Below are 20,336 nucleotides of genomic sequence, written 5' to 3' on the forward strand. Positions count from 1 at the left end.
GCTTCTCCCTCTGACCCTCCCCACTCTCATGCTCTCTCTATCTCATTCTCTCTCTCAAATAAATAAATAAAATCTTTAAAAAAAAATTAAAAAAAATCACTATAATAAAATATGTACTAAAAAAAGTAAACTCCAGTGCAGCCTCTTTCTAGCTGTGTAATCAGAAGCAGTATTCTTAAAATTCCTGAGCCTGTTTCTTCATCTCTAGTGATAAAGATAGTGCCCATTATAATAGGTTGCCAGGAGCATTAATTAAAAGGACTCATATCAAGTACTGGTGAAAGGTTGGCTTGTAGCGAAGGCTTAGTTAACAGTAGCTGTCATTGTCATTATCATGTCCCAATTCAGCTTACTTCTTATCTGTATGGTGGTGGACAAGTAACTGTGCCTCCCTGAGCCTCATTTTCCTCATTTATGAAACAGGAATAATTATGTCTACTCACAGTATTGTAAACAATAATGGAGGGACTGCTGCTTGAGAAACCCCTTGCAGCCTGCTGGACATGTCGTAAATATGGAATGAATGCTAACTGATGTCATTTGCAAGATGGATGGGTGTTCTTTGTATTTGGATCTCTTATGTCATTCATTCCTTCAAAAACACATGTCAGGGGGAGCCTGGGTGGCTCAGTCAGTTAAGCCTCTGACACTTGATTTCAGCTCAGGTCATGATCTCAGGATCATGGGATTGAGCCCAAAGTCGGGCTCCGTGCTCAAGCAGGAAGTCTGCTTGAGATTCTTTCTCTCCCTCTCCCTCTCCCTCTGCCCCTCCCCTGCCCATGTGCTCTCTCACTCACTCTCTCAAATGAAAAAAAAAAAAGCAAAAACAAAAACACATGTCAGGAACCCCCAACATAACACTTGATATAAATGTTTCTTCGTGTATTTTGCTGGTATGAAAAAGGTACGATATCACCTTTTTCTGTTCTGAAAGAAGGCATCCTGGGATGGGGGAGAGTATAAGAGGCAGGTGCTAGGAAGCAAATCCTGTACCCAGCAAGTCCATAGCCCCCTGCCTGTGGGGTGCTGTCAGGGCAAACTGAAAGTCTGCTACCATCTTCCATGAGTACAGTCTTTTCTCTGTGGCTGTTGTCTGTCACCAGGCACTGTGTTGGGCCCTACGGATGGGCTCATAAACTAATAGGCATAGTCTCTGCCCTCATGGAGGTTCTAGAATAAAAGGAATTCCTTCTTTTATTGAGGTGCAAAGGCTTGAAGTGAGGGAGTATACTTGGCGTAGGCTGAGAGGGGAGAACATGGCATGTTTATAGGGCTAAAAGGAGGTAAGTATGGCTGAAACATAAAAGGAGAGAGGGGATGTAGAGAGAAATGAGATTGGGAGGGGTAAATCTGGGTCCAACACTCACGGCCTCCAAAGCCATGATAAGGACATGTTAAGGATGTTGGAGACCCACTGACAGGTTTTAAGCAGAAGGTGACATGATCAGATTTGGGTTTTAGAACAACTACTCTGCCTTCCCCCTGGGGGAAAAAGTGTGCATGGGGGAGGGATACTTAAGTTTTCTTATATCTGATGCCACGATAGTTGCTCCATCCTCTTGAGGTGAACCCCAGGGCAGTGGAAGAGGTAGGAGAGCAGGAGAATATAATGTCAACCATGGCCATCATTTACTGGACATTTAGATATATATATAGTACTAAACGGAAATGTTGTGCATGATTTTTGTGATAGGCAGATTTCTAAGATGGCCACCAATGGTTACCACTTTCCGTGCAGGTCCCTCCCCTAGAGCAGGGCTAGATCTATTGACTTCCTTCTAACAACCAGAATACAGCATGAGTAATGAGATGGCACTTCCATGACTGGCTTACAAAAGACTGTGGTTTCTGTCTTGCTGTCGCTCTCTTGCTTGCTCTGATGAAGCTCCCCACGGAGAGACTCACCTAGCAAGGAACTGAGGGCTGCCTCCAGTGGTTGACCAATGATGAGTGAAGCCCTCTATCCACCCACCCATGGGCACTGCCGCCTGCCAGCATCCACTGAGTGAGTTTGGAAGCAGACTGTACCCTTGGGGAGGACTGGCACCATGATATTGGCCTGTGAGGGACCCCAAAAGAGAAGACCCTGTTAAGCTGTGCCTGGCTTCCTGACCCTCAGAAACTGTGAGATAAGCAGTGTGCATGGTTTTAAGCCACTCGGTTTTGGGCTCATTTGTTATACAGCAACATAGAACTATGACACTGTTATCTGATCTCACAGTAATGAAGAGGGGGAGTAACAAGAGTGTCAGAGTGTCAGGGAGAGCAAAGATCACCAAGGATGTTAAGGGAAAAGGAAGCACTGACCCTGACCAGGAAGCAGTGTGTCAGTGAGGGTGGCATGAGCGGGAGGAGGCATCAAGGCCTCTGTGGGTATATGTATAGATCCTCTATGATGCAACCAAATTTAAACTCCAGTTACTGCTGCGGGTGGGAAGTATGACCTTTTGAGGATGAATAATGCAATCTGTTTTTGCTTTCTACTTCTCATTTGAATTTTGGTCTCAAACTTATGATGCTGTGCTTCTAAAAACGCTCCTAAAGGCATCTATTAATGAATTCAACATCTGGCTTTGTAGTGCTGATCCAAATTCTTTCTTCCCTTTCTCTGGATTCTGTTCCCAGTGATGAATTCCCTATGCCCTTAAAGTGCATCTTTTCTACGCATTATCTGTTGTCTTTGGAGCTGACTTGGGAACAAAATGAGCAATCTACACGTGGTGACCTGGGTGTGTGAAGTCAGAGACTGAGTAGAATCAAGTTCAGGTTCTTCCCTTGCTTGAGTTTCTTACTGAGGAAAGACTCATAGATTGCCACATGACATGCCTGGTACTTCCCCTCTCTCTAGCTCAAACAATTTCCCTTGAGCACAGAACAGGGGAAATATCCAAGAGTTTGGACTTACAACTTAACTGCTGTGTGGCTTTGAGGAAATGACTTAACCTTTATGAGCCTCAGTTTTCTCTATTGCAGAATGTGGGCAGCAAGACCTCTCTCGGGGCTGTTTTGAGGAGGATGAAAGGAGTTGATGCATACTAGGTGCTGAGCACGGGCTTGGCACAAACCCTTTTCTGAAGCCCTTGTTGATGTGAGAAGCAGCTCACCTTCTCAAGCTTTCCTACCTGGATGGCAAACCCTAAACCACTCTAGAGGCTGCCAGGCCAGCTGCCTCAGACATGTCATAAACAGCCTGGGGAGCAATTTGCTTTCAAAGAGAAACAGGCAGAGGGAATAAAAACAAGACAGCCAGCAGTGGGCCCAGCCCTGAGCCAGGACAATTTGGCACTTGGCAGCAGCGAGGCAAGAGGTACACCGCCCAGAGAGAGTGTCTCTGCAGGACCTCACAAGCTCAGGGCTGTCCTGAAACTCCACGCTCCAGGGAAGATTGTCGGGGTTGCCCTGTGGCACTTATTCTAAACTTATTCTAAACTTGTGTCAGCTTATTCTAAACCCAGCATTGCCTGAAATTACCTTGCTCTGGTTTTTTTCATGCCACCACCACAGCCCGCAGCTCTTTCTGTCGATAGAGTTTGCTTTCTCTCTTTAATTCTCTCTCTGGTGGGGGTGGTGTGTCAGCCCCCAAGCAGCTGTGGCCAGCCCTGCATCCCACCAAAACTTAGGAAACAACTAGGTGCTGGCTGCGGGCACAGGGCTTACAGTATGGGAGTCTTCTCTGTGATACCTGTTTCTGTGTTTTCTTTCTGGAAGACAGTTTCGGGGCTCCTGGAACACAGATCCTGGCCTCCTACCTTGATGGTGATGTGGCTGGCTGTGTTTCACTATTGACCTCTCAGGTCACCGATCACCTTCTTGGAGAGGCCCACGCTGATAAGTCTCTCTAAGCAGACTCCATTCCCTGAAGAGTTACTTGCCTTCTCCATCCCCTGTTCATTGTCGTCTAGCACTTTCTGACATTATTCTGTTTACCTATATTTGTGTCAGTAAGTTGTCCATGTTCCCCACCAGAACACAGCTCAGTGTGGCAGGAACTTCATCCAGCCTCCTTACCTCTACATCTTTATCCATCCTGTGATGAAGGGATGATTATCATTCTCCCCATCTTACAGATGAGGAAAGTGAGGCTCAAATAAACCAGATAGGTTTCTGAATGTCATAGAACTAGTCAGTGGTGGAACAAGAATTAAAACCAGGGAATTGTCTTGTATAGTAGTCACAAGCCATGTGTGGCTATTGAGCACTTGAACTGTGGCTAGTTCCAACTGAAATGTATTATAAGTGTAAAATACATACTGGATGTTGAAGACTTAGTACAAAAAAAAAAGAATATTAAAATATCAGATTAATTTGTATTGATTATATGATGAATTATAAGTTATTGATATATTAGGTTAAATAAAATAGAATATTATGATTAATTTCACCTGTTTCTTTTTAAAATGTGGCCACTAGAAGATTTAAAATTATATATGTGGCTCAGGTTGTATTTCCACTGGACTGCATTGGTCTGTTCTTTTAATCACTTCACATAGTAACACCTGAAATGTTAGTAGCCCTGACATAAAGTCACTATTTGTGCCAATAATAACAATAAAATTCAGTTATCCAATTTAGAAATTCCTCTTCTGCTCTCTACAATTCATGTGTTTAAAAAAATTGCCCTTCAATTTACCCACATACATTAGGTGCCTATTCTGTGCACGCCACTGTGCAAGGTGCTTCTTGATGCTCTTAGAACTATTAGAACCTGCATTCATCAGGAAGTTACAGACACCCAACCTGAATTACTAAAGGAGTAAAAGAGGGTGATTCGTTGGCAGAATTGTGGGTGGCTCACATATCTGAAAGAAGAGCTGCATGAACAATGACAGAGACGGGACTCAAAATGATTGGCTCCATTTCCTCTCTTAGTTTCCTCCCCTGGCCAGGGGCAGATTTGATGGGATCTTCCAGGCTCACTTCTTCCCAGTTTCATCATCACCCGAGTCAAAGGGGTGCCTCCACTTCAATCCCAAATAGGACTCTTACTGGCTTAGGTTGATCAGATGTGGATTTCTCTGGCCAATCCCACAGCGGCGGCACAATGATTGGCCCAGCCAGGTCACATGCTCATAATTTAAATAGGTGGGTGGGTTAAACTGATTGGCAACCTCTATTAGAACCAAAAGCTGTGGAAGGAATATTTCCCACTTTAAAGGAGATTCTTTTTTGATGAAGGGAGGTGTACTTAGCAGACAAAATGATGAGTTCATAGTGTCTTTCTGGATGCCATTGTCTTCTCTATGGGAATGAATTTGAGAAATTATAAACATTTCTGTAAAAGTAAAGATGAAGCTGGTACTGAATATCAAAGATATTAAGGAAATTTAATAGAAAAGTAAAAAGAGAATAGAAGTCTTTTGTGGGTGGTATAAAGGAAATATATAAGGAGACTCAAACATGAATGTCCCTTTAAGAGTGCCTACCTTTGTCCATTATGACTATCTGTGTTCAAGAAGGCAACCTTGAATGCAGAGATACTGGAGCAATGAATGTACTTGACTTACCACTCTTGGAATACAGCTGCTCATTTGTTGAGTACTAACAGTGCAGAAAGTAGAATTAAAAACAGTTCTGGTCTGCTAGACAAACAATCTCATCTAGGTAATATTTTCTGTTGAGCAATGTGCTCCTGAAAAATCCCTTTAGAGAAACTAAATACTCTCCCACTTATCGTCAAAATGACTCCTTTTTTCTTAAAAAAGAGACTCGGTTCCTCCACACACAAAAATATGCTCCGTCTTCACTTAGGGCTCAGCACCCCCCTTTTCTGCTTTTTGTTATAAAGCTGTCAGCTTTTTGTCACCTCACCACCACCTCCAATATCCCAGAGCATGCCCTTCCTTTGCCACTTACTCATGAGAGTCACGTTTGGACACATTTCATTAAAATGGAGAAAATTGGGCTTCAGGATCTGAAACATAATTAGAGTTGAATATGCAGATACTGAAGAGATCTTGGATTAAGTTATAGGGCCACCTATCCATGCCCAGAGAACCCACTGAATATTATGAAATACATACATATTTGTATCTCTGTAAGCTTCATAGGGAGATAGTTTTAAAAATATGTATTCATATTCGTTGTTCATTATTTTTGGAAAGATGTAGTAGCAGTTTAGTCTTGGTTTTTTTTTTTTTTTTTTTCCCTGACTACTCAGTTTCCCAAAGACAAAGAGGTGAAATTCTAACTTTTCAGCACAGATGCAGGGGTCTTGCCTAAACTATAGCGGCAGAAAGAGCTGTTCTTTGCTATGCATGCCTGAAGCATTATGAAAATAAGAGTCAGGTTTCTTGGCTGGGAAGACCTCGTTTGGGGGAAAAGAGCTGGGGAGAGACGTTGTCTTAGGAGGTAACTCAGGCCTGTTGTACATTGTACATAATCATCATATTCTTAAGAAACATATGAGCTTATGTTTCCACTACCTCACCTTCATTGTGCCTCATGGAGGCCAAAGATAGGTGGGCAGAAGACACAGCCTTTATAGAAACACATGTAAAGAAATTTCCTTTAGAGGTGTGGTTTCGTCAGATAAAACTTGGGAGTTTTGTCTGTACCAGTCCTCATTACACAGTCTTTCTAATTTGGGGCAAATTGATGTTTTACACAAATCATTAGAAATTAGTTCTCTAATGTATGTTGCCTCTTTGGAATGAAGATCAGTAGAGACATTTTTATAAAGGTGGGGAATGGGGGATGGGGGACATATTTTCCTTCCTGGAAGCTTTCATGTTTAATTAAATCTGTAAATTAAACATTTTTACCCTTCTCATTTTAAATCCCAGCCAACTAGTGTCTGTCTTGTCTTTCTGGCACAAGAAGCGAAGCTACATGTCTAGCTTTGCAGGTAATGGTGACTCATTGTTGTAACTGAATGGGAGGGGAGACAGCACACACAAAAAAGCTCTCCTTCTTACTGCCGAACACAAAATGTCATTTCTGGAACAGTCAGTAATTTCTAGTTAAATACTGCCAGTTTTATCTTAAAGGGACCATTACATGGTTATGCTTTTGTTCATTTATGATTTTTATATCTGAGGTTCTTTCAGAGCCCAGAAAAGGAATGGCACTGGTCATCCATACAAAAAGCTGCATACCCCTTTGTAATGATTTGCCTATGTAAAATGATGGCGATGACATCAGTGGCCATGAGATTTAAATACCCACTTCACATTATTTCTTGAACTGTTCATGTTTAATTTCAGGCATTGGAAGGAACCAGAGCTTTTAGCAGTTAAATGCCCAGTTCTATTTTCTTTTCTAATTCAGGCATTATTTTTTTTTCTATTCTGTGAGATAGAAGTTTTCTTCTCCTAAGATGTGCCCCACAACTTTGCCTTAATATTTTGGGTATCTGGAAAACAGCTTGCATGTCTTTATCTGGAACTGAAAGAAGAAATAATTTGGTATTAAATGATGAAGACTTTTCTCCCAGTAATCAAGCACTGAGTCAAGTGAATCCCAGTTACCAATAACTTCCTGGGTGTAGGCCAGGCAGTCAGGATTCACAGTCCCCTAGCATGTTCCCAACTCATGGATTTGTACATACTGTTCCCTCTACTGGTAACTCCCTCCTCATTCCCACTTCTCTGGATCTCTCCTACTCATCATTTCTGAGCTTACTAGCACTTTCTCGATACTGCCTGGCTATTTTTTGTCTCCAGGGCATCCTATGTTTTTCTTGTGAAAAATTATAATTCATTAATCAGGCAAGTATTTGTAGTCTTCCTTGGGACAAGCACTGTTAGATAGGGGTAGCTACAGGACCTAGCACTGGGTCTGACACATATTTTGTTGAAGGAGCCAGTCATTCACTCATGTCCATTTTATTCTAGGGCAGAGGGTCTCAAGCTTAGAAATAACTAAGAAATGGGTCCAAACTAGAGCCCAGATACACTTCAGAGGTCAAATTGCCCATACTCTGCCTTACAGTCTGACCTCGTGATTATTCAAAACTTCCAACCCTTAACCCAGGCTTTGATAACCTCTGCCAAGAGTATCATCTCTGTTCGATACTGCCTCCAGTAGGTTCTAAAAACTGTCAGTATGTATTGGTGCCTATGGAAGCCACTCTTAAAAATAGCCCCCCCAATCCTCTCTTCCTTTTATTTCTCCCTTTCATATTTGCCTCCCATATTGAATCAGGACTGGTCTAAACTGACTTCTAAGGCTAGGAGTGTATGACTTTGAGGCTAGGTCATAAAAGGCATTGCAGCTCCTGTCTTAGTCTCTTGGATAACTTGCTCTGGCCAAATCCAGCCACAGTGCTAGAGGACACACAAGCAGCCCTGTGAAAAGGCATGTGTGAAAAGGAACCGGGGCCTCTGCCAGCACCATCTCGTAGCTGTGTGGACAAGCCACCTGGGAAGTGGATCTTCCAGCCCTGGAGCTACTTAAGAACACTCAGCTTATGGTTTCATTGGCCCAGATAGAAGCTGCAGTACAATGGAGGTGCTTTCAGATGCTTCATACCTTGTCAAGGCCTTCTCCAGAAGATAGGAAGGCAAGAAAGTTATTTTCACTCATAAAATACTGGTTGAAAAAAACCATACTTGGAATGCATTGCAACTAGAGTAATACAATAAAAATTTTATTCCCTCTCTATCCAATTAAAATCAGCTTCTTGGATTAATTGCCAGTTCCCAAAACCTCAACCCAATCAGCAGGCCTCTCTTTATACTTTCACAATTATTTTCTAATGTTCAGAGTGCTTCAATCAAAGGCAGCCATACAAATCCTTCTTCACTTGGCAAATAGGCTCTAAAATTTTTCTTTGAGATATATTGCCATTTTTCCAAGCTTTATCCACCTGTTGTGCAGTCCAGACACGGCTACTGGCAGAGGAATAAACTTCACCTTCATGGAAGATGATACAAAGAACCTTATTTCATTAAAAATGGTGGAAGGTGGGTCATATCTACTCTCAGTACGAAAACTACAAGGTTTTGTGTGTTGTGGCCTCACACCTTGCCCGTTTTGCTCCATTTTGCATCACTAAGCACTTTCATCCTTGTCATTTTCTCTCTTACCAAGTGGTTGTCCTTTCTTGTCATTAAGGCTGACCCCAGCAGGGAACATCTGTTTCTTCCTTAAGGATGTTGGGGCCACCCTGGTCTCTTTTAGAACTCACATTAAATTCCAAGCTCCAGGGTCAGAAGTCATTTGATTTGAATTTTTAATAGTTGTATCTTTATTTTCTTATAGAAATAATACATGCTCCTAGTACAGATAAATGCCAAAAGATACAGAAATATATAAAGCAGAAAAAAAAAAATCATTGTGTCCCCATGGTTAACAGGGTTTGGTCCATATCTTTCAAAGCTTTATTTTTTCTCCTTTTGTAAGTAAGTATATATGTATAAAGAAATGTTTTCTATAAATGGGATAATTTAATAAATAGTATTATATAACCTCTAAAAATCTGAATATTGTAGACATATTTAGATTATAGAGATAATTCCATGTGCTGAATTATTTAGGTGCCAGTCTCTGTGCTAAGCACTCTATACAAATTATCTCACACAATTCTCAGAACGGCACCACGGGATAAGTGCTATTAATGTTCTCATTTCCAGATGGGGAAATTGAGTCCTAGAGATTATAGGTGACTTGTCTGAGGCCACACAGCTAGCAGGAGGTGAGTCTGGATTCAATCTTCAGAGCTGGGCTTTAGAGTCTAAGCTCTTAGCTACTCTCCATGTCAGTGTTTACAAATCCTCTCACTCTTCATAATGGTGCATGGTACCAGTTCCCTTCCAACTTGTTGCCTCTCTGTGCTGGATGTCTGCTCTAGACCCTCACTTGTTTCTCTTTCCCCTCATGTGTGCCCCCTGCAATATATCACACCCTTGGACCACCTTTCTAAGTTTTTACATCCCTGCTTTATTTGTGGACTCTGAACAGCCTTTCCCGGCTCTCAAGGTATATTTGACCCCGATAAACTTGTTCTTGGTTGGTTTTGACAATGATGGAGGTGAGGAAGATGGGGCCTAAATATAATTTGGGCGTCCTCATCGTGAGACCTACGAGTTCTATTATCTTAGCAATAGGCATATTTAAAGGATAATGTTCCCTTTTTTCTCCCTCCCACTCTCATTTTGATTCTGCTCATTCCTAACTGGGTTCACGGTCTCTTCCTGAACTTTCACTAGCAATGCCTTGGGTGTGTCCACGCAGCTCTTAAATCCTTCCCCCAAGAAAGGGAAAGAAGAAAAGCATCATTATATGTGGGCTGGGGGTGGGGGGATACTGGGGGGGAACTGGAGGCACAAAGAGTGAATCAGCTGGGCTTGGTTTCCAGACAGGGAAGCCAGAGGAATGGCCTGTTGCTCTCTTAAATCTGTGCTGTGTCACAATGTGAGGGCACTCTCAGCTTCCAACCAGTCATTAGCCTGTGAGAGCATGCTGTCTGAGAATGAAACCTAACTCCTCCGGGAGGAGGCGGGATGTTGAGCATCCTGATTGGCTGGAGTAGAGTACAGTTTTCCTCCTGTGGAAAGCAACAGACCATCACAGCAGCATCAAGACTTTGGACTGGCTTGGTGGCAGAGAGCCCCGGGCTCTTCACATGGTATCCTCTCTCTCTCTTTATAAGTAGCAGTTGGACTGCAGCCTCTGAACCATCACATCTCAGATGAATTCCATTTCTGGGACTTACCAAACAGTCTCCTTAAAGTAGCATTCATCACGCAGCCTGCAGAGTTGACTATTTTTTCACTGTAGCCATTATGATGGAGGTGTTCATCAGGAGGAGGTATTGCAGGGGTAGCTTGTAGGTAATGACATTGAATGTCTGCTGCTATTGACCAGTAGTGGCTGCCCAGAATAATGTTTATAGAAGGATTCTGGGCTCCTTTCCAGGCTCAAAGGGAAAGAACACCATGATTGACTAGTCATGTCTGCAGTGGGCATCAGACCGATCATGGTAGCACGTGTGTCATGCATCTGTCAGAAGAATAGGTTATGGAGTAATATAAGATTGGGGTGCAGGCTCAGCTCTGTCACTTTTTAGCCAGAAGCTAAACCTTGACAATTTGCAGAGCCTCAGTGTTCCCATATATGCAATGAGGATTTTACCTCTTGGTTTTTGAGGGGATAGTGAAGTTCTTATCAAGGTATCTGGAACACTAAAACTTCTCAATAAATGGAAACTATCCAGACATATCACTGAGAGTTGTGGCACCATGGCAAGGAAAAAGTAGTAACTAGGGGCAAGAAAAAAGTATGTGAGATGATCTTGTTGCACCATTTAAATCCCTATCAATGACTTAATAGTGATTTTGAAGAGGTTTTTCTCTCTGCCTTTTCTTTTGGGGCTGACTGGTTTTATAGAGATGACTGTGCTTTGAGTTTTCAGATATGTCCTGCCATTAAAGGAAATTGGGGCTAGAATCCAGACTCCAATTTTCTTCATTTTAAAACCTGATATGTAATAACATGGCTCTCATATCCTAGAGACCACAATGTGATGTTCTAGTTAGCTTTTTTTTTTTAGAGAGAGAGAGCAGACACATGCAGGAACTGGGCAGGGGGAGGGACAGAGGGAGAGGGAGAAGGAGAGAATCTTAAGCAGGTTCCACGCTCAGCATGGACCCTGACATGGGGCTCGATCCCACGACCCTGAGATCATGACCTGAGTCAAAACTAAGAGTTGGACGCTTAACTGACTGAGCCACCCAGGTGCCCCTTCTAATTTAGGTTTTTTTTATTTCTGTGCCCTTGGGCAAATTATTTAATGGCTCCAAGATTCAGTTTTCTCATTATTAAATAGGCACAATATTTATAGGATCATCATGAGGCTCCATTTAGACCTTATCTGTGAAAGAGTTACAGAGGCACTATTAATTTGTTTTATTAATATATCATAATTATTTTCTTTATGCATATAGCTTCTGATTTTCGTTGGCTAGAGAAACAATTGAAAACAGATGTCAGAATGAATAACCTGACAATACCAATAATGGTAGAAATTACTATTTTCCAAAGTCCACTCAGTACAAGGAACTAGATTAGCTCCTACCTCCTCTCAGGGTAGGGTTGTCAGATGAAATACAGAATGCCCAGTTAAATTTTAATTTTAATTTCAGGTAAACAGTACTTTCTTAGTATAAGCATATGCTAAATATTGCATGGGACATACTTATAATAAAAATTATTTATCATTTATCTGACAATCTTCACTGGGCATCATTTTTTAAAACTAAACAATAACTCTAATCAAGGTTTGCTGAGAATATTGAGTTAATTATTATAAACTACTTAGAAGAATGGTAGAGCAAAGCTCACATAGTAAGCCCTCAATAAATGTTAGCAGTTAGAGAGACAATGCAGAATAAATGTTTCCAGGGCAGGCTCTGGAGCCAGACTTCCTGCACCGTATCCCAGCGGGGCCACTTATTAGCTGGATGGACTTGGGTAAAATATTTCATCCCTGCGTGCCTCAGTTTGCTCATCCATAAAGGGAGAATGACAGCATTTTCCTCACAGAACTGCAATGAGCGTCCCTTAGTTCATGCCTGTAAAGGTTTTAGAATGGCGCCCAAGGCAGAGAAAGTGGTTAAAAAAATAACAGCTATTACGGATGTTATTATAATTGCTGTACTCGTCTATCAGCCTATTTGAACTTCATAGTTGAGTGTGACTGCTTACTGTAAATACATATGTGTACCTGCTATCTAGCAGAAAGGTTTCAGGCAGCTAGGCAGGTGGCAGGTGTTTCTTTATCCCCATTGCATCCAGGATGTATCCAAGACCAAAGAGGTCACTAACTTGCCTAAGGTCACACAGCCAGTACTGAGGTGAAAATCCCTGACTCCCTGACTCTAAAACGGAATCTCTTTTTTTAAAAGATTTTATTTATTTATTTGAGAGAGAGAGAGAATGACAGAGAGAGCATGAGAGGGGGGAGGGTCAGAGGGAGAAGCAAACTCCCCGCCGAGCAGGGAGCCCGATGTGGGACTCGATCCCAGGACTCCAGGATCGTGCCCTGAGCTGAAGGCAGATGCTTAACCAACTGAGCCACCCAGGTGCCCCTAAAACGGAATCTCTTTCTAGTCAAGTGGCTGACATCTGGGATCTACAGAGTGGGAAAGATGGCTAGGAATTATAACAGCACCATCTGTTCGATGCGTGAGCACTCTGTAAATTCTAGAGAACATTATCTGAATAGTAATAATAGTGTTATAGTTTTGTGTTTATAAAAGAAGTCTTAATCATCTAAAGCATACTATCTCTTGTGTTCTTCACAGCCTCTGAGATGGGCAGAGCAGGTATGATTGCTACTCTGGGCAGAGCAGGGCAGTCAGAACCCGGGAAGGTGATATGACTTGCTCAGAATCACCCAGCAGAATAAGAAATAGTGGGTATGACCATGATCCACAGTTTCGAAGCCCATGTTTGTTTTCTGACCTGTGGCACTTCCCTCATTATAAACACATTCCTCCGTTAGAGCTTCCAACATGGTCTGCTTTGGTTTTTATTAAATTAAGTGTGGCGTCCACATCCAAAGACAACTCGAGTGTTCTGTCTTATAAAAATTCCCCCTGCATTGGATTTTTCTTTCCAGTTTATCTTTCAGATAATGAAAACAAATAATTCACAAATCCAGAGGCGAGATTAGCAAAACAAACTTTGCTGTTATTTTTGAGCTATAAGCAGAGCAAGCAAGCACCATAATTACTAGCAAATGTTCTGTAGCCTGCATTATCAGATCATGCTAATTAGAAAGCAACAGCTACTTCACTTCAGATTTTCTTTAGGAATTGCAGGTATAATTCTGACCATGTCATTACAGCATTTTCAATTTTCAGTTATGCTCCAAATGGTTGTTTGGCAGTCCAATGCACTCTGTGCATCTTTTTTTGGATCCCTGAAACTCTGGTCCATGTTGCTTGTCCCTAGACCACCATTAATATACAGTATGTTCACCCTTGAATTTCTCTCCACTTAAAAAAAAAAAAGGCAGCAAGATGTTTATGGAAAATGCTGGGTTTGGAGGCTTTAAAAGGAAAGTGCTTTGAAAGACCAGGCAGGAGTCCAAGCTGACCTAAGGCCAAAGTCTCTATCAAAGCTGATGGTCTCCAGCCCGGCACTATAGAACTGAGCATGGAAGGAACTGCCAACCCATGGATATCATGGGATAGCCCCTTGCCCTCTGAAATATCTTTCAGGGGGCAGAAGGGTGACAGGGGAGGGGGTGGGGGACAGCACACCACCCCCTGGTGTGGGAATTTTGTTTTCCCAATTTTCTGTCCTCTCTCAAAAAGACTTAGATGCTAACCAGAGGCACTAAATTTTGTAACAGGATCAGGAAGGAAAAAAAGTATTAAAATTTGTAGATTAAGATCCTCTCTCATTAAACAAAACAAAACAAAACAAAACAAAACAAAAGAACAACTATGCAGAGAGCTTGAAAGAGAAAGAAAGACTGGAAGGAAGTATACACACATGCAAATGTGGTTATTTCTGGATGGTTGGTCAAAATTATTTCATTTACAAGTAACAGAATCTCAGCCGAAACTAGTTGAAGTGAAAAAATCTATGGAAGAAACATATTGGCTCATACAACTTTTTGGCCAAAAAATAGGTGTTGGATCCAGGTCCTCACACTGTCATTGGAGAGCTTGCGTTTCCCACCTTTCTTTCTCTTCTTCCAGGAAGCTGGAATCTGCTTTCTTCTCTATTCTTCACCATCAGAATCTTCAAACATATTAATCCTATGTCTTACAGGTCCCAGAAGAGAAGAGTGTCTTTTAGCAGCTCTAGCAGAAGTCCCAGGGGAGAGTCTGCCCAGTCCACTGGCCCACACCTGTAGCAAGGTCAGTCCCCTTAAATCATATGTCCTCTACTCTGTGATTTTCATCTGCTATTTGTTAGACTATTTTTTTCTAAATAGTTTTTAATGAACCTATATTATTTTATGATAGGATTTAAGTTTTAAATTTTATTTCAAAATGTGCTGTGATGTAGAAGAAAGGAATCTAAGATTCTAAGCATTCAGGAGACCTTGCACTTCTAATATCCCTAGCTGCCTTCCAAGTAAACGGAACTGGTATATAGCCATTTTGTCCACGAGAGCCTGCTACCCTGGACACAGTTACGGAACCCTAGCCTAATGGTAGAAGTAGCATCATTCTGTCTCTGTGTGTTAACTAATTTAATCCTCACAAAATCCATTTAAGGTAGGTACTATTAATATCCACCTGTCACAGATAGGAAATCAAGGCACAAAGAGGTGAAGCAACCTGCCCAAGGTTAAGTGTAAGAGTTGATCTTTCCACCCAACAGACTTGTCTGGCTAGGGGTCTGTTAAAAACAAGATCTTGAGAGAAGGACCCAGATGCAGAGAGAACAGCAGAAGCACAAGGTGAAGGTAGTGAGGGTGGGAGAGAGAACCCTCTTATGAGAAGCTATCTCAGTACCTAACCCTCAGAGTTGCTGTCACTTTGCGGAACAGGGGACATTGTTCCAGCTCTTCATGAGTTGTTTTCCTGTCCTTCTCACTTCCCCGCATCTCTTGAAAATAGTGCTCTGTTGCCTGACACACTGTTGCCTCTTCCTCAGCTAAAAAAGCCTGACTCACGAGTGTGACAAGGGAACCATAAAATCCTATGTGTACCTAGTTAGCCCAGTTAACTGCCATCAAGCCAAAGAAAGGCAATGAGCTTATTAATTTCTCTTCCCCTTACTCTCCTGAAGTTCTCTGTTTGAATGTCCCTTTTGATGCTGATTTCATTCTGCCTGGAATGACCAGGAGTAGTCCGTGTTTCTTTCTATTACAGGATAACCCCTTGAGGGCAGGGCCCGTGCTCTGTTCACTTCTGTAGGAGCGCCCTGCTCCGTCCACGTACATCCGCTGCCCAGTAACTGGCTGTGAAATAAAATCGAGGTTTGTCCAGGCTCCTGCAGGATGACAGGGCCCCCTGTTGTGATGTCTCTGTCCCCAAGGGCCAAGAGCTGGCCTCTTCTTTCCCCTCATCTCCTGACTCTGGCTTTGCCAGAGAGTGAAGAACCAGCCTTCTCCTTGTCTTACAAGGCTAAGTGCATTCCTGAGACAGATTCCCCAATATCATCCTCAAGGGACAACCTGAGGGAGCCTTGTGGCTGTGCCACTGGGGATCCTTCCTACAGAATCAGTGAATGGCAGTCCAGAAGGGGACCACCCTGGGGTATGCCTCAAGGGGCTGGGTTGAAGCCATCAGTGAAATCAGATGGTGTAGACCAAGAAGAATTCCTTCCAGCAAGAAGTGGGTCCTAGCAACACTGTGCCCTGTTTCTGTACATTATTGCTTTCTGGGACTGGGACATAAGATCTTTGAAGAGTAGGTCAGCATTCAGCTTTTAGGGGCTGGTTTTAATCTGCGAAGCCATTTGAGATCTTGGTGGGATATGCTGAAGAATGAGATGAGACCATTAGGATGCTGCCTAGAGACAGAATTTGATGAATTTCCTTAGCTTTCTCAGAAATCTAGAACATGGGAGCATCATTTGGTATTCAGCAAATGTTTTCTGATGCTTTGGGTTTTTTTTTCCCCTTAAGAACAATGAAATGGATGGAAAAATTGACCAAATTTCCACCCAGCGTGCTCCAGCTATAGCCTTCCTTGTTAACCTTACTGTTAGCACTCTACCTTTCATTCAGGGTACTCCAGGCCCCTGTCCTTAAATACTCCAATCATATTCCCATCTCAGGACCTTTGAACTTACTGTTCTGTCCTCCTGAAATCCCCTTCTTTCTCCCCCTACGGAAGCAGGGAGGTGTCAGGTCATATTTTACCTCCTCAAAGATGCCATTTCGGATCACTCAGCCTTAGGTAATTCTCCGCCAGCTACTCTTTCTCCCATTATCCTTTTAAATGACTTCATAACCTTTACTACCATCTATGAACATTTTCTCTTTTGGTTTGCTGGTATTGTATTGTCTGACTTTGCTAGAATGTAAGACATTCCATAGAAGTGGGGTCCTCAGAGCTCTATGTCTTTGTCTGTACCTCCATATGACGATCTCTAGCTTGTTGCAGATGTAGCCTGCCATCACCATACACAGGACACTGTTAGTATGGCATCCCCTGTGCCCTTGGCTGTGGGAAAGAGAACTTTTCTCTTTCACAGACAGCCTGAGTTAGAACCTGATTCTAAGTTTGGATCCTTAGATGGCTTTTTGATGTAGCATCCCATAAGTTCTGATCTCCCAAGGCTCTTTCTGCTGAGCCTTGAGATTTATATGTTTGGTATTTGGTGGCATTTACAGGAATTCCCTTTGGGGTTTTACAAAGTATAGCATAGCATTGGCTCCGTGTGTTCAGCTAAAGGATTGCTTCTGGGAACTCACTGAACTGCTTGAATGCCAATTTTTGGAATTTTGTTTTCCAAATTTTGGTCCTCAAGTACTACTTCCACCAGGTATGAATGGGTGCCCTGTGTGAAAAAGGAAAAGGTAAAGAGGGACACGGGGGCAGCAGACATGCTCCCACCCATCTCCCCTTGGCACTCAGTTCCTGTGCATGACAACCAGTGGTCTGTTGTGAGCACCTGCCAGTCCTTGCCTGCCATCATTCTCTAGATACCATGCAAAGCAGGCCCAAAGTACAAGGGAGCTAGTGGCCCCCAAAGCAGCCCTCAGTGTCTGACTGATGAGAGCTGGTGAATAAAATCTAGCTTCCTTACTCCTGAGACAGGTCACCTCTGTGGTGGGTGTCTCCCCCCATGGGTCCCCAGCAAGGCTGAGTTCCAGTTGCCTCCAAAGGTAAATTTGCTTATTTATGCCCCATGGACTGGCCTCCTTCCCTTTCCAATCTCACTTCCTTTCCCCGCTTCCGATGCTTTTTATAAATTCACCTCCCAAATAAACCTTCTTTCACTTAAATCCTTATCTCAGGGTCTGCTTCTGGTGCAGTCTAATCCAAGACAGCGTGCTATGACTAAACATGGCCAAATAAACTTAGGAACTGAGCAAAATGAAATAGATTTTTTTTTTACTCCCTGCCGGACCTCCCAGCCTCACTAATGTGCTCATTTGCATTGTGAAGTTTCAAGACAAGTTTTGATGCAGCATTTCCTTTATTTGGCCATGGAAACTGAGGCAGTGGTGCCCCTTACAGGAGAAAGCGAGCCTTAGGACAACACCCTCTAGGACCACTTACCCCACTCTTCCACCTGACTCACCAGGGTGGGAGAAGCTAGGTGGCCAAGACCAAATTTTTGTTTGGGGACAGTTCCATGGGCTTAAAGCTTCATGTTACTGGAAAAGCCATGTAAATGCACTCCCTCCACAGCCACCCATTTAACTCTCTTGGCAAAAATGGTGTATACAGATTCAAGCTTCTGTTCTAAAAGGGACAGAGAATGGAATGGCTTTCAAAACCCACTCCTTCTCAAGGTCAATCACCCAAAGTCCTACAATTTAACTTAGCAGTTTCATGCACCTTTGTACTTCCCTTTTGTCATGCCGAAAGCCACAAGTTTAGAAATGAGCTAATCGGAACTAACCATGTCACAGGCTAAAGAATTGAGAATGACATGTCATTAATGAGTCACTTACTCACATTGTTGGGTGAAATACAGATGTGAGGGCACCTTGGAGCCTCAGTCTAGCAAGGGAGATGGATAATGAACTCATAGTTATAAAGAGAACTAATCCCTAGAAGTTTTCTCAATGAAAATGTGCACATGAAGATAATGCATAATGAAGAGAGTGTATAATGGAGTACCAGGAGCCTTTGTGGTACACAATGGAGGGGCCTGACTTGTCATACTCCTGCTTGCTGATCCACATCTGCTGGAAGGTGGACAGCGAGGCCAGGATGGAGCCCCCGATCCACACCGAGTACTTGAGTTCAGGAGGAGTGATGATCTTGATCTTCATCGTGCTGGGCACCAGAGCTGTGATCTCCTTCTGCAACCTGTTGGAGATGCCAGGGTACGTGGTGGTCCTGCCAGACAGCACCGTGTTGGCGTAGAGGTCCTTCCGGATGTCCATGTCACACTTCATGATAGAGTTGAAGGTGGTCTCGTGGATGCCACAGGACTCTATACCCAGGAAAGAAGGCTGGAAGAGAGCCTCTGGGCAGTGGAATCGCTCGTTGCCAATGGTGATCACCTGCCAGTCGGGCAGCACATAGCTCTTCTCCAGGGACGAGGAGGACGCAGCTGTGGCCATCTCCTGCTTGAAGTCCAGGGCGACGTAGCACAGCTTCTCCTTGATGTCACGCACGATTTCCCGCTTGGCGGTGGTGGTGAAGCTGTAGCCACGCTCCTTGAGGATCTTTGTGAGGTAGTCCATCAGGTCCCGGCCAGCCAGGTTCAGACACAGGATGGCGTGGGGCAGGGTGTACCCCTCGTAGATGGGCAGTGTGGGTGACCCCGTCCCCAGAGTCCATGACAATACCAGTGGTGCGGCCAGAGGCATACAGGGACAGCACAGCCTGGATGGCCACGTACATGGCTGGGGTGTTGAAGGTCTCGAACATGATCTGGGTCATCTTCTCGTGGTTGGCCTTGGGATTCAGGGGGGGCCTCGGTCAGCAGCATGGCGTGCTCCTCGGGGGCCACGCTCAGCTCGTTGTAGAAGGTGTGGTGCCAGAACTTCTCCATGTCGTCCCAGTTGGTGACAAGGCTGCGCTCGATGGGCTACTTGAGGGTCAGGATGCCCCGCTTGCTCTGGGCCTCGTCGCCCACATAGGAGTCCTTCTGGCCCATGCCCACCATCACACCCTGGTGTCGGGGTCGCCCGACGATGGACGGGAACACGGCTCAGGGGGCGTCATCCCCAGCAAAGCCCACCTTGCACATGCCGGAGCCATTGTCGATGACGAGTGCGGCGATCTCCTCTTCCATTGCGGTGGGTGGAGGTGGCAGCAGTGGACGCGAAGGACAAGCTGCGGGAGAACGCCGAGCGTGGGCCGGCTGCAGCGAGTGAGCTATAATGGAGTACCGGGAAGGCTTCCTGGAGCAAGCAGCATTTAGGGGGAAACATAAAGGGTGAAGAGGAGGGATGAGTGTTAGAGTTGGTGCTAAGGCTGGGAATGAGAAGTAACCCAATGTTAGGGAAACTAACCATGCAGGTGGAGTGGGAGTTGTAAGGGAGCCAGGTCTCCAACAGCCAGAGGAGGAGGGTGGGAACTCAGTCTGGTAGAGTGGACATGGGCCAGTTCAAGTTCATATTGATTCCCCTTGAGAGCTGAAGCAGGAAACATTCCTTAGCCTCTATATCCTCATCTGCAAAGTAGGAACACTAATAGCACCAGCCATATGGGTTCTAGGAGCAAGTGAAATTAACACATGCAAGACCCTTCACAAAGTGCCTGTTAACATAGCATGTGGTCGATCAATGTTATGACTTT

At 43.7% G+C, this 20,336-nt stretch overlaps 1 pseudogene across 1 annotated transcript; it reads right to left on the reverse strand.

Moving 5' to 3' along the window:
- Window positions 1-18,646: 18,646 nt before the first annotated feature.
- Window positions 18,647-19,830, reverse strand: LOC110585085 (annotated as a pseudogene). Its single transcript, XR_002480604.1, has one exon. The product of XR_002480604.1 is annotated as an actin, cytoplasmic 2-like (transcript).
- Between the last annotated feature and the right edge of the window lie 506 nt (window positions 19,831-20,336).

This window comes from Neomonachus schauinslandi, chromosome 1, assembly GCF_002201575.2.
Source record: "Neomonachus schauinslandi chromosome 1, ASM220157v2, whole genome shotgun sequence".
Classification (NCBI taxonomy): Eukaryota; Metazoa; Chordata; class Mammalia; order Carnivora; family Phocidae; genus Neomonachus; species Neomonachus schauinslandi.